The sequence below is a fragment of the Furipterus horrens genome, unplaced genomic scaffold (genome assembly GCF_987537825.1).
Source record: "Furipterus horrens unplaced genomic scaffold, mFurHor1.1.pri manual_scaffold_4, whole genome shotgun sequence".
Taxonomy (NCBI): Eukaryota; Metazoa; Chordata; class Mammalia; order Chiroptera; family Furipteridae; genus Furipterus; species Furipterus horrens.
The window spans coordinates 199402123-199417438 of record NW_028327174.1 but is presented as its reverse complement, the minus strand read 5'-3'; the positions used below and the strand labels follow the sequence as shown (position 1 = coordinate 199417438).

At 46.1% G+C, this 15316-nt stretch overlaps 1 long non-coding RNA gene across 1 annotated transcript; it reads left to right on the top strand.

Annotated features, from left to right (window-relative positions):
- The first annotated feature begins 642 nt into the window (after positions 1 to 642).
- On the top strand, positions 643 to 5195 carry LOC150013788 (uncharacterized). Its single transcript, XR_016510588.1, has 4 exons — positions 643 to 1254; positions 1427 to 1525; positions 1864 to 3001; positions 4298 to 5195. It is a non-coding gene; the product is annotated as an uncharacterized LOC150013788 (long non-coding RNA).
- Positions 5196 to 15316: the final 10121 nt, after the last annotated feature.

Genomic DNA, 15316 nt, shown 5'->3' with positions numbered 1-15316 from the left:
TCGGAGCCGCTTCCCTTCTCTGTGGGAGTGGGGTGTTCGCAGTCCCCCGAAAGTGCAGGCCTTAGTCGCATTGGCACTCGGAAATATAGTCACCTCCCCCACACCCGGACACTGCCGGGGCATCCCTCTTAGAGGGGGAAGGAAGGCGGCACGTCCATCCTATTTTCCGGATGGGGAAGCTGCTATCCTGTCTCACTCGGACTGGTTTGCAAAGCCTGAAGCTGGCCAGTCCTCTCACAGGGCCTTTATCTGGCTTCCAGTCCAAGTTCTGCCCAGCAGGCCGTGTGCCCTTGGGCGAGTCCCTTTTCCGTTCTCTGCCTATTTGTGTCATAGAATTATAAAATGTAAAAACGGGCCCAACTGAAGCCGAAGTCTTGTGAAGGCAGGAAGGCGGATCCTCTTGGCCCAACTCAGTGCCTGGTGCATGCAAGAAACCCTACCTGGTGCTAATGTGCACCATACCGGGGCCACACGGCTGATGGAAGGGTCAAAGGATGTAAAATTCATGTCGCCGTGTAAGACATGATAGGCCGGCTTTAGAGACCATGTCTTGAACTATTAAGCAGGGCCAAGTATTTCTTTAAATAATGCTCTCCAGGTAATGCAAAAGCACCTCTACTCCTGACTCCAGGACCCCAAGACATGGACCTCAAAAAGCTTCCCTGGGTGCATGTTACCAGATTTTGATATAGCATAATTCGCCTTCCAGCAAGCACATTTTACAGTGTCTTTATTGTTCAAGACCGTCCATGGTGAGTGATCGATAAGTGTTAGTTAGCATCCAGTCCACGAGTTCAGAATACAATACCATCTTGGGACTTTACCAAAAAAGCAGAAGTTCATCTAATCCTTCCCCTTCCAAACCTGATTCTCTTATTGAATCCAGCTCAGTCCATACCTATCCTAATTGCACAGGCTTAAAGGAAGAATGATATGTTTGATAACCAGCTCCCAGAAGAGGGAAAAAAAACACCAACCCACTGATTTGTAACACTTGCTGACTTTGATAGATAAATACTCTCACCATGGTCAATTTTCTGCTACCGCTGTGATGTCACTGAACGGAGTTGGAAAGAAATACCGGGCTCTAAGGCACTGTTGAAGCCTGAACCGTGGGCCACATACTATGATAAGCACAAGCATCCTCTCGTTTAATCCTCATTAAATACAAGTAGCTATTAATATCCTCATTTCACAGATAAACTTTTTTTTTTTTTTTTGGATACAAGTGGCAGAGCCAAGATTCTAAACCAGGTTAGTAGACAACAAAGCCCCTGCCCTAAAACAGTTTTTCAATTTCCTGACATCACCTACAGCAGAGTTACATTTGACATCAGGACCTGGTGGACAACTACACACAAAACAATGCTTTATCCTTACTAAGTGTGATGTGACCCTTAGTCTTCTATTTTTTCTTTAAATGCAGGGTACACTCCACTAAAATGATTTCGTGACCCACAAATGTAATGAAACATCCTGAAAAACACTGTGCTGAGAGCCGCCGCTACACAAAGCCTGCTCACAGGTGGGTAACAGTGACCCACAGCATCCCCTAGATGCCTGATCTACCTGTGTTTCCCAGCCATCTCCAGAGGCTCCAGTCCTTCCACAATCCCAGCCCTTAGGACCATCCTGTTCCTCTTCCTGACCTTGCTCACAGCACTCAAGATGCCTGCAAGGAGCACACGCTAGGAAGTGGGAGGGGAAGAGAAAGAGAAAGCAAAAGGGCAAGAGTTTCAGCAAACAAGGGAGTGGCATGGATACACCAAGAGATAACTCCCCCACTGTGCCATCATCATTCACTGTGGTCTCTCCTTGGCCTCTTACCTCACTCAGAACTCCTCCCTCTCCTCCCCTCCCCAGCTTCCTTTTGAAGGAGCAGCACCCCACAGCTGAAATAACGGAACAGAGAGATGCCGGAGATCCCTACAGTGCAGCAGCCTCCCAGGATGACCAGGAAATCTTAGCCAGGATGGCCTTCAATACACACCTACACAGCCTACCTCTCCCAGCCTCGTTTTTCTGATCTGTGAGATGGGCGTATTACCCACAGCATGCCACTGTTTTGAGGGCTGATGGACAGAGAAGTGCTTAGCACCGTACCTAGCAGATCAGCCCAGCGAAGGGCATGAGCTGTTATCTGGGTTTGGACAAACTACTTTGGAAGGACTGGGGTGCGCCTTCTCATCCCCATTAATTTCCCCAGGAAGCTAAATGGAGGAGACTGGGAAGATTCATCCACATTTTGCTGCTCACAAGGGGGAATGAATTTACTACCCATCTCAAGAACAAGGATTATGTGCCAGCCGCTGCCTTCAGTGTTTTACTCCTATTTAAGCCTCAGAGACAGGTACTGTTCAGCCCCTGTTATAGAAGAGGAAAGAAACACAGGTTATGTCACTTGCCCAGCAAGGTCACACAGCCAGACAGAGCCGGGTTTCAGCTTTACCCCAATGGGCCATCAGCCGGGCTGGTCCATCTGTCCCATTCGTACAAGGCTCAGTGAAGTCAAACTGCCAGGTCACCCAGCACACCCCTAGGAGCGCTGCGATGAGGACCCATCGCTTCTTCCACCTCAGTCATGTCTGCTCATTAGCAAGATTTGCAGACCCCCAGCCTCTCCGCACGGAGCCAGCCAGCCTGCTGTCACACTTTCCTAGGGCGGTGCTGTCCTGCCTGCCTGGGGAAACCCAGCCCTCGTGAAGGCCTCGCCGCATCCCCACCCCACAGGGAGGCCTAATCTCCACAACAGTCCACGCTGCGCCCAGCTCTAAGCTGTGTGTCTGCACAAGGCAGCCCTCGCCTCCAAATTAAGGGTTAATGTGGGGAGGAGCAGACATGAAACAGACAATTACAAAGTAATGATGTAAGGGCTGCTCTGGGGTCACTCTGGGCGCTGCAAGGGCAGAAGGGAGCGCCGAATGCCCAGCAGCTCAAAGGCAAATGCATGCGTGTTAGTGACTTTTCAGCAGAGAGCTGGAGAACAAGGACACACGCACAGGTAAGGACAGGAGAGCGATCAGGCAGAGAACAAGTGGGTGTCAGCGTCCCAGACGAGAGAATAGAGCCCCAAGAGGGGAACAGGCGTGTAAAAGGTGCTGGAGGGGGAGCATGAAACTGGAGAGGTCAGCAGGGACCAGGTGGGCAGGACCCGGGAAATCTTAGTCTATACCTGAGGGCAATGGGACACCAAGGAAGAGGAAGGTTTTTTAAGTCAGGGCAGTCACGTGATTGGCTTTGCTGGAGATGGGGGGAGGAGGAGGAGGAGAAGGAAGCTGGAGCAGCAGGGGGGGCGGGGGGAGGTGTCCAGGACTGTGGGCAGGCGGCAGCATCAGGAAAGAAAGGTGGAGGGAGGAGAGATTGAAGAGGCAGGGCCCCCACGACTTAAGGATCTGACGAGGTGTGCGAGGATAGAAGAGAGGAAAGGGGTCCCTTGTGTCTCCCCAGCCTCAGGCTGGCTTGTGGTTCCACATACCGAGACGGGGAACCCAAGAGGAGTGTTGGGGGCCGGGAGACAAGCTCGCTGTAGGTGTCGTTGTGGGGGCTGGGATGAGCTCCCACGTGCTCCGGGTCTCCCAGTTTCCCCCCTTTGTTTTTTTCTTGAAATAAACCTAGTCCACTCACCCTAAGCTTGAAACCCGTCAGGGCAGTTTGGGGTCATATCTCAAAACTCAAAAAGAATCTAAGCAAAAAAAAAAAAAAAAACCCACAAAAACAAAACACTTAGGAGTCGATCTTTACAAATCCCCGAAACCTCCAATAAAACGTAGCGTAGGGACATACCTTCCTTTCGCAAGTCGTGAGAGGTGGATTTCTTGTCGGGCTTGGGGGCAGGAGGAGGTCTCGGTTTCTTCGTCTGGGGGGGCAGCAGAGCCTGGCGTTTGGGGGCCATGCTGGGAGATAAGTCGGAGAATGAGGCCGAAAGGAAGTTGCGCTGCTGGAAGAAGCGCCGAGAACTGAGACCGCCCAGGTGCGGGAGCTTTAAATCGGCCCTGGGGCCGCCCTGCCTGGAGGGGCATTTACATGACAGTGGGACACACACCTCATCCCCCTTCCCCCAGCCTCATCCCTTTTCACCCACCCTCCAACCAAGATGTGCTTCTTTTAGTGGCTCCTGGCACTTCTCCTGGGCCCTTCTCGGCGCTGAGAGGGCGGGGGAGGTACTTCCTCTGGGGGGCCATCGGTGCTCTCTAGGACTGCACTTGAAACCCAAGCAGCCCACCCTCGGTCCTTTCCCAGTCCCCTAGGGAGGCAGTGCTGACAGCTTCTCTTCTTTTTTTTCCCTTCTGACCTTCAGAAAACTTAAATGTGACCTTGCTTCACCTCAGCCTGGAACATTCTCTAGTCCTTCCACCCCCACTGCCTCCACGTCTGGGAACTCCCTCATTCCCAACTTCCAGGTATCAGCTTGGGAAGCGTAAATGGATACCGAAATAAAGGCTTTCAGATCAAGAATTACAAAGGAAGAGGAAAAAGCACGCACTCGAGGAAGCAGCCGCTCGTTCTTCACTCGTTTCCGGAGGAGAGAAGGGTTAGGAGTTCGAAGAACGTGTTAAAGGCATCTTCTCCGGAGTCACAAACCCCAACGCCTTGGGGGCCCCGGCCGGTAATAACTGAGTAAGGCAAGGGAGTGGAATTCAAGTGGAACTCGCGGTAGCTGGTGGAAGGTAAGCTGGTACAACCACTCCGGAAAACTGGCAGCGCTACCAAAGCTGAACTTCATGTGACTTACTCTGTCACCCAGCAATTCTGCTCCAGACTGTAGCCCCAACAGATATGCATACCCTCTGGGCACCAGTACAGGCTGGTGCAAAAGTAGGTTTACAGCTACTCCTACGGGAAATAATACAATAATTAATGAACAGTAATACAAGAATTGGCCCTGGCCAGGTAGCGCAGTTGGTTAGAGCATCGCCCAAATGTGCCAAGGTCAGGTCATGGGTTCAAATCCCTGGACAAACCACATACAAAAATCAAACAATGAATGTATAAGTGAAAGAACAAATCTCTCTCTTTTTCTCTCTGAAGTCAATTTAAAAATTAAGTAAAGATCCCTGGCTGGTGTGGCTCAGTGGATTGAGTGTGGGCCTATGAACCGAAAGGTTGTTGGTTCAATTCCCAGACAGGCCACATACCTGGGTTGTGGGCCAGGTCCCCAGTTGGGGGCATGAGAGAGGCAACCAATCAAAGTTTCCCTCCCGCCCGCCCGTCTCTCTAAAAATAAATAAGTAAAATCTTTAAAAACAAAAAGAATAAGGGGATTAATTTTTTAATTAAATGAATAAAAATACAAGAATAAAGTTCGCATACTCACAACGGTAAACCTACTTTTGCTCTACCCTGTGTGTGTGTGTGTGTGTGTGTGTGTGTGTGATCAGTGTGTGCTAGAATGTGCGTAGCCAGGAGATTCACAAAAGCCAAAATCTGGAAACAATACAAATGTCTATCAACGGTCACATGAATGTGTTGTGAGGTTTTGACACAAGAGAACATGCTAGAACAATGGAACAAATGAACTGCAGCTTCCTGCCATGATGTGTATGCAGCCAGTATGCTTAACATTGAGTGAAAGACGCAAGACGCAGAATAGGACGAGCAGTGTGATTTCATTTATACAAAGTAGGAAACCAGGCAAAGCTGGCCTATGATGTTAGAAGTCCTCAGTGTGATCACTCTTGCCTTGGGGCAGGCCGTCCCTGGAAGGGGGCCTTAGGGGCCCCTGGAGCCCCGGTGACTGATGTTCGGTTTCTGGATCTGGGGCTGGAGCTTGCTGTACCTGTGGGATTTGTGAAGCCTGTATTGCCAGATCTTTGATTCTTTTTTTTCCTAAAGTGAAGCCAGAGATACACATTTTTATGTGAAATCTCTGGATTTTTTAAAGTTAGCAACAATTAGCCATGGCTGGTGTGACTCAGTGGATTGAGTGCCAGCCTGTGAACCAAAGGGTCCCTGGTTTGATTCCTGGTCAGGGCACATGCCTCGGTTGTGGGCCAGATCCCCAGTTGGGGGTGTGCGAGACAAAACCACCCACTGATGTTTCTCTCCCCCCCCCTCTCTCTCCCTGTTCTCTCTCTAAAAATAAATAAATAAAATCTTTATTAAAAAGTTAGCAATGATTAAACATTTTAAAAATGTACTTTGTGGGCCATGGCCGGGCACATCAGTTGGTTACAGCATCATCCCAATACAGCGAGATTGCAGGTTCGACCTCTGGTCATGGCACATATAACAATCAGCCAGTGAATGCATAAATAAGTGGAACAACAAATTGATCTCTCTCTCTCTCTCTCTCTCTCTCCCTCTCTCTCTCTCTCTCTCTCCACCCACCTCTGAAATCAATAAATAACAGTTTTTAAAAATACATACTTTGTGGGTTAAATGAAATATGTGGTCAGGCCATTTTCAGCTATGGGCCACGAGTTTGCAACATCTGAGATAGTACAATGATTTTCCTTTTCTTTTTTCTGCCGTGTTTTGTTTTTGTTTGTTTGTTTTTCCCATCATCACTCTCTTAACAAAACAGATTTCAGGCGTAAGTAAAGGATGCCAAAACCAGCAGAAACCTGAGGGCTCTCTGGTGGAAGACCCGCATCCTCACCGCTCGCTCCCCTCCACCCCTCCCTCCCTCCCGTTGTCGGCTTCAGAGGGACTTCAGCTCCTTCTGGGACGTTCTGAAAGTCAGCGCATTTTGGCTTTGCAGGGGAGCAAGCTGAGACCTGGGAGAACGGACTCGCCTCACGTCCTGAGGAAAACAGCTTAGTCCGCCGCTGGCGCCAGGGCTGAGGGGCCGCTTCTAACAGGGATGGCCCGCATACATCTCAGTGTTTACATCTGTACAATGGGTGACAACACCACCTGCCTCTTGGTTTTAGGGTTCTCAGCTTGAGGACAGAAGGGTCATCTTTTCTCTGCTTTTAGCCCCAGAAATTGTCCAAAAACAGTGTGGGAGACAAAAACGAAAATTCTCTTAATGGAATTGGGAGGCGGCTAACGCACAGAATGAACAGGTGACTGGCAGCGCAGGAGGAGGAACAGGGTGTGTGCGGGAAGAGCGGACCGCTGCCCTGCCTGCAGGTTTCTGGGGCTACCAGCGAAGGACACTTCTGGGAGCAGAGGAGCAAACCTCAAATCCTGTGCCAGAGCCCGGTGTTCCGACATAATGCTGCACCAGGTCTGGTGAGTTCCTAGAAGCAAAGAAGGGGCAAAATGAGAAGCTTCATAAAACCAACACAAATTAGAACTACTTTGAGCCCTGACTGGTGTGGCTCAGTTGGTTGGGTGTTGTCTTGCAAAGCAAAGGGTCCTGATTGGATTCCTACTCAAACCAGGTCAGGGCACATGCTTAAGTTGCGGGTTCGGTCCCCTGTCAGGGCACATGCAAGGTGGCCTATTGGTGTTTCTCGCTCACATAGATGTTTCTTTCCTTCTCTCTCTCTCCCTTGCACTCTCATAAAAATAAGTAAACTCTTAAAAAAAAAAAAAAAAAAACCTACTTTGAGATACCTTTTTTCCCCCACCAACCTGAGATCCAGGAGTTTGGAAACACTTTTCCTGGGAAAGGGTATGAGGAGAGGTCCCAACAGCTTAAATAAATACAACCTCTTGCAGCTTAAATTGATATAACCCTACTGGGGGCAATTTAGCCCAAAGAGTGTTGATCAGATACAAAAACAGCCCTGGCTGGTGTGGCTCAGTGGGTTGAGCACAGGCCTGTGGACTGAAAGGTTGTTGGTTCAATTCCAGATCAGGGCTCATGCCTAGGTTACTGCCAGATCCCCAGGTGGGGGTGTGATTGTGATTGATGTTTCTCTCCCTCTCTTTCTCTCTCCTTTCCCTTCTCTCTAAAAATAAATAAAAGTCTTTTTTTTTTTTCAAGTACAAAAACATATACCTTCGACCCAGAAATTTCCTTTCTAAGAATTTATCCTATAGATTCATCGCTCTGCTGTGAGATGATACCTGTACAAGGTAATTCATTGCAACATAATGAAAGCAAAGGTTGGGAACAATCTAATTTCTTGAGGCTTCTGGAATGCTCTGCAACCAACAAAACGTATTTGTACCTAGAACACAAGGGCTTAACAGAAGGACCCCTAGGACGGTGGTACCTTGGCCATTCCTGGTGAGAGGACCGGGTGATGAGAAATGAGAGGACAGGGATACGAGGAAGATGTTTCTCTCTTTATCCTGCTATACATTTTGAATTTTTAAAAAGATTTTATTTATTTGTTTTCAGAGAGAGGGGAAGGGAGGGAGAAAAAGAGGGAGAGAAACATTGATGTGCAAGAGAGATGTGTCAGACAAATACCTATCCTCTCACACACCCCCAGCTGGGGACCCGGTCATGTGCCCCGACTGGGAATCAAACCGGCGGCCTTTCTGTTCGCAGGCAGCTCTTAATCCACTGAGCCACACCAGCCAGGGCTACATCTTTTAAAATTACCTGAGCTCCAGTATTTAGATGTAGGTACAGACTCACTTGGCACGTATCTGCTTAAATTCAAAATACCAGACCCCACCTTTCCTTTCCTGTACAGTTTCCAAAATTTTAACTTCCTGGATTCCCAGAGGCGTTACTAGGCAACTGTGCAAATCTGCTCCATTCCAGAATGGGCTGCCTGCAAGGTGGAGGCAAGGCAAATGGGCTCCCCCTACCCCACCCAAAAGTTGACAGGTTCAGGATGTTCTGTAACCCTGAGACCAGGCTCCCTGCTGGAACCAGAAGTTTCCAAAACAGTCAAAACACGGTATGTATTGTTTAGTTATCTGTGTGCACTGTAGGGTAGCTAGAAACAGCTACCATTTATTGAGCATTAGTAGTGTGAGAGGCCATTCACTAAACATCATCCTTTCGAACCTTCCCACCAACCTTTTCAGATTAGTGTTATGTCCTTATTTTTCAGTGGGGAGACTCAAACCAAATGAAGAATCCATAGTCAAAGAATCTTGCCCCCAAATCAAAAGGATAGAAGAGTCAGGATTTGAACCTGTGTCTTTCTGACCCCCTTGCACCGCTTTTGGTTTTCATGTGATACACAGAAGGGTTGCCCCGCAGAGCCTGGTTGCCAGGTGAGCTCAGAAACACACCAACACTTTTCTCCCAGTCTCCTAGGACCCCAGGAGGTCCTCTCTGGCTGGCTCCTGGTTGATTTCCCTCCACACTGCTCAGCACAGAGCAGGCACTGGGAGTAAGACAACCTTTGTCTTATTTGGGTGCCAGGTCCCAAAGGTTACTGGGTTCCTTTTTCATTGTCTCCACCCTGTGCTCTAGCTCCTTGGTAATCATTAAAAAGTTATAGCCCTGACGGGGTGGCTCAGTCAACTGCAGCGCCATCCTGTGCACCCAAACATTGCTGGTTCCATCCCCAGTCAGGGCACAGAGAAGAATCATCCAATGAGTCCATAAATAAGGGGAACCACTAATCAGTGTCTCCTCTTTCCCTCCGCCTTACTCTCTCTTTCTCTACAATTTGAAATAAAATATTTTCCTATTTCATGCTTCCATGAACATTCTTTTAAAAAAATTTTAAATTAAAATAAAACCCTGACTTGAGTATATGCTTATTGATGAGAGAGAGAGAGAGAGAGAGAGAGAGAGAGAGAGAGGAAGGAAGGAAGGAAGGAAAGAAAGAAGCATTGATGTGAGAGAAAAGCATTGATCGGCTGCCTTGTGTACACTCACCAACCAGGGGTCAAAACCTGCAACCCGGGTAGGTGCCCAGACCAGGAAGCAAATCTGCAGCCTTTTGGTACATGGGACGACACTCCAACCAAGTGAGCCACCCAGCCAGGGCTGCATAAACATTCTTTAAAAACAAAAAGAAACAAACACACACCATGGGGATTAGAGCACAAAACTGGTTTTTAGTCTAATTTTTCCCATTAACAATTTTCCTTTAACATTGTTTCATGCACAAAACTGGTTTTTAGTCTAATTTTTCCCATTAACAATTTTTCCTTTAACATTGTTTCATGCTATTAGATATTCTCCTGTGACATGTTTCATGGCTGCATTATCTCCTGTTGGATAAATGTGCTGCGATGTTCCTCCTATTTGATGGTATAAGCGATGCTGCGATGACCATCCCAGCAGCTAAGTCTTGGCACGTGCACAGGGCTGTTTTCTTGCGATACACTCGTGGAAGGGCCACCGTTGAGTGAAAAGGTGTGTATGTAGAGCAATAGGGTTTTTAAGGTGTTGCCCAATGGCTCAGGTGCTCTCCCGCAGCGTTTGCGTGTGTGTGGAACGGAACCCTGCCTCCTTCCCGGAACTTCCTAACTGGTAGGAGAAATTCTTATCTTGGAGTTAGTACGACTGGTGAGACGGAACAGTTTTCCCTGTGCTTCTTTACAGATGGTGTTTATTCTTTTGTAAATGGTCCATTTGTGTTCGTGCCCCCACTTCCTTTTTTTAAATCTAAACTGTGTTTAGTGGGATGGCTCCCCCACTCATCTTGACTTGGGGTACCTTCGCGCTGCGTCCCCCTGTGGGCCGGCAGAGCACAACGCAGCGGCCGGCACGCGCGCGGCCAAACTCGGCGGCGCTGTGACTGCGTCCCGGGCACTTCCCGTCCGGGAGGTGGGAACGGGGGCTCTGCGCCGGGCATCTCTGGAGAGGGACAGGGGAGCTCGATCCTTAGCGGGCGAAGGCAGGTGGCCCTGGGGAGGTCACCGCCGGAAAGGCAGTCTGCCCAGTTTCTTATGGAGATGTTTCTCTTTTCTTTGTCCGTTTATAAGTGCGTTTTACATATTAAGCACAGAAGCCTTTTCTCTTCTATGTTGCAAAATATTTTCCCCTAGGTTGTTATTTGCTTCTCATTGTCTTTTAAGTGATATTTTAATTTTTTGTGGGGGAGACTCACTAGTGTATTTTATTTTTATGTAGTCAAGGCCCTTGATATTTTGTATTCTTTTCCTTTTCTTTTCTTTTTTTTTTTTTTTAAGTATTTTCTGCCATTGGTGATACTCCTCCAGCCCAAGATGGTGTAAATAATCACCCGTGTTTTCTTCTAATATTAGTATGTCTTCCTTTTCTTTTTTTAAAAAAGATTTTATTTACTTTTTTAGAGAGAGGGGGAGGGAGGGAGAAACAGGGAGAGAAATATCAATGTGTGGCTCAGTGGATTGAGCACCGGCCTGCAAACCAACTGGTCGCCAGTTCGATTCCCAGTCAGGGCACATGCCTGGGTTGCAGGCCAGACCCCCAGTTGAGGGTGTGTGAGAGGCAACCACACATTCTTGTTTCTCTCCCTCTCTCTATCTCTCCCTTCCCCTCTCTCTAAAAATAAATAAATATATAAAAAAAATAAAAGAATAAGTTTTAAAAGTGATGATATGTCAGAGTGGGTGGCATATGAGCCATTTCTCATTGAATAACTGAGGCTCATAAAGTTTAATTTTACCCAAATAACTGTTTACAATCACTTTTCTTTTTTCCAATAGAACTGGTGCTGGAGTTCATAATGTTGACAAAAGAAATACTGGAATTGACATATTTAAAAGAAAATCTGCTTACATAGAACCATATTTACTCATTCGATTGGTCAATATTTATTGTCTAATACATACCAGATAACAATGATTATGATAAGTTCTTAAACAAAATACAGATAATAAGGTAAGGCCTCCCTAGTAAGTTGGCATTTGGGCAGAGACCTCAAGGAAGTGGGAAAAAGATGCTGTGACCATGGGAAAAAGCACGTTCTAGACAGAGGAAGAAGGTCAAAGCCCTAAGGCAGGAGCATGTTTCAGGAGAAGCAAGCAGGTCAGGCTGTTCCGGTGAATGAAGGGAGAAAAGCTCGGAGAATGTGAGAGGCCCAGGGCTCACAGGATTTGTGGGCTGGGATAGGGTCTCTAGATTTATTTTTACACTGAGCATACAAAATTCAAAGCTGAATGAGACATGCCCGTGACCTGAATGAGAGTGTAGTCCATGTCAAAAGCTGTAATAGATATGGACAAAGTTCAATAGGACTAGAGAAAACAGAACAAATAAATCCACTAACAGAGAAGGTGAAGTTTAAATTGGGTCAGAAAAAATGAATGGGTAAGCCCTGTCTGGGTAGCCTCAGTTGGTTAGTACATCGTCCAATATGCCAAGGCTGTGGGTTTGACCCCTGGTCAGAGCACATGCCAGAATCAACCAGTGCACGCACCAATGAGTAGAACAACAAATCGGTGTTTCTTTCTCTCTCTTGCTCACTCTCTCTCTCTCTCAAAATAAATAAATCAACAAATCTCCATATTTCTTTAAAAAAAAAAAAAAAAAAGAGCCCCAGCTGGTGTGACTCAGTGGATTGAGTGCCGGCCTGTGAACCAAAGGATCACTGGCTCAAGTCCTAGTCAGGGCACATGTCTGGGTTGCAGGTTGGGTCCCCAGTTGGAGGTGTGCGAGATGCAACCACACATTGATGTTTCTCTGCCTCTCTTCCTCCTTCCCTTCCCCTCTCTTTAAAAAGCAAATAAATAAAATCTTAAAAAATAAACGAATAAAATCTCTTTAAAAAAGAATGAATGGGTGATATGAGATTTCTTTTTCTTTAATTAAAAATTTGTTTTTTGTTTTAGAGAGAGGAAGGGGTAGGGGGAGAGAGAAAGAGAGAAACATTGATTTGCTGTTCCACTTATTTATGCATTCACTGGTGGCTTCTTGTATGTCCCCTGACTGGGATTCCAGCCCCCAACCTTGGTGTATGGGGACAACACTCTAAACAACTCAGCTACCCGAGCAGGGCTCTTTCTTTTTCTTTTTTAAGGAAGTTTTTTTGAGCCAACTGATGATGAGCAAGATTTCAAATGCTCCCTGCAATTTCTTTTGAGGGTGATGAAATGTTCTAAAATTGATTGTGGTGATGATAGCACAATTCTGTGAAAATACTAAAAATCATTGAATTATATACTTTAAACAGTTGAATTGTATGGTATATGAAGTATATCGCAATTAAGTTGTTAGTGTTAACTAAAAAAGAGAAAGAGAGAATGAGTTCGAATTCTAAGCAGAATGGATATACATTTTAGATCCAAGGAAATGTTGGTTTAGGGAGAAGATTTGTAGGGAATTTTCTTGAAGAGAGAATTCCCATTTTAAGACTTGGAAAATTGCAAGGAACTGACAGCTCAGCCTTTTAAAATTAGAAAAACAAAAACAAACACATATACTTCAGTCTGTTTCTAGACTTGCTATTGCAGTTGAATTGATATCTATGATGATTCTAGTATCAATTCAACATTCTTTAGCGCTGGCTGGGAAGCTCGGTTGGTTGGAGCACTGTCCCCATACGCCAAGGTTTCGGGTTTGATCCCAGGCACATACAAGAATCAGCCAAGGAATGCATCAATAAATGCAACAACTAATAAATGTTCCTCTCTCAAACCAATTTAAAAACATTCTTGGGCGGTGCGGAAAGATAAATAAATAAAAAAAAATAAAAACATTATACTATTCTACTTAGACTACCACTCTTTTTTAAAAATATATTTTATTTATATTTTTTTTAGAGAGAGGGCAAGGGAGGGAGACAGAGAGGGAGAGAAACATCGATGTGTGAAAGAAACATCTATTGGTGCCTCTCTCACGCCCGCAACCAGAGACCAAACCCTCAACCCAGCCATGTGCTCTGACCAGGAATCAAACCAGCGGCACCAGACCCATTGAGCCACACCCGTCAGGGCAACTACTACTCTCTCTCTCTCTCTTTTTTTTTCTTAACAGCTTCATTGAGGTATAATTTACATGCCACATATTTCACTCACTTTAAGCATACAATTCAATGTGGTTAGTAAATTTACAAAGCTGTGCAATCATCACTACAGTTTGATTTTAGAACATTTCCACCACCCCAGAAAGAAACCTGTATGGCATGTTACATACTGAATACCGTAGGCAACTGTAACACCGCGGTAAGTACTGTGTATCTAAAAATAGAAAAGATGCAGTGAAAAGATACATAAAGGATAAAAAGTGGCGCACCCGGAGGGGGCACGTACCATGAATGGAGCTGACAGGACTGGAAGTTGCTCCGGGTGAGTCAGTGAGTGAGTGGTGCGTGCATGTGACGTTACTGTCCACCACTGTGGACTTTATAAACACTGCACACGTAGGCTACACTAAATTCATATGACAGCAGGAGATTAAGCTGAGCACGAGAGAAAATGTTGCAATCAAGAGGCTTGGGAAACATGAGATGTTTCAGGCTGCTGCCGCAATAACAGGGCATAATGTTTTACAGCAAACTTTTTTTATAAGTAGAAAGAATACACTCTACAATAACGATTAAAAGTACAGTGTGTAAATCCATAAACCCATAACATCGTAGTTTATTATGACTATCAAGTCTTCCGCAGTCTGCATAGTTGTATGCGCTACACTCCTATACTGGCAGAGCAGTAGCTTTGCTGAGAGGAGTGCATTGCAGTCTGGTGCTGACCTGTAATGTTATGTGCCGCGTGACTGCATTTTGTCTCTGAATAAATCTTGATTCTAAAAATCAACTCCATCTTACATGCCCTGACTGGTATGGCTCAGTGGATTGCGTGCCGTCCTGCAAACTGAAAGGTCGCCAGTTCAATTCCTAGTCAGGACACGTGCCTGGGTTGTGGGCCAGGTTCCCAGTAGGGGGCACCCAAGAGGCAAGGGATTTATATATCTCCCACCCTCCCCATCTCTTGATGTGGTACATATATGCAATGGGATACTACTCAGCCATGAAAAAGGAACACATTTTTATCATTTGCAACCACACGGATGGACCAAGATGGTATTATACTAAGTGAAATAGGTTAGTCCGAGAAAGACAAATGCCAAAGGATTTTACTTCTATTTGAAATCTAAAGAACAAACAAAATAGAAACAGACTCATAGATACAGAGAACAGACTAATGGTTACTAGAGGTGAGGGAGGCTGAGGGACAGGTGAAAAGGTGAAGGGACTGAAAGTGCAGATTGGCAGTTACAACACCGTCCCGGGGATGTGAAGTACAGCACAGGAAAAACTGTCCACAATAGTGTGATAACTGGCATGGCGTCAGTAGGGTGCTGGAACTATCGGGGGACCACTTTGTAAAGTACAGGACTCCCTAAACATTAAGCTGTATGCCTGAAACTAATACAAGATAATATTAAATATAAGCTGTAACTAAATAAATAAAAACTTAAAATATATTACAAAAAATCAAATCCATCTTCAAGGGATAGAGGAATTTTTATTTTTTAGGTGCTATCAGACTAAAAAGATCATTCCAACCCTGACCTGTATGGCTTAGTGGGTTTGGCATCGTCCCGCAAAGCAAAAGGCCGCTGGGTCCATTCCTGGTCAGG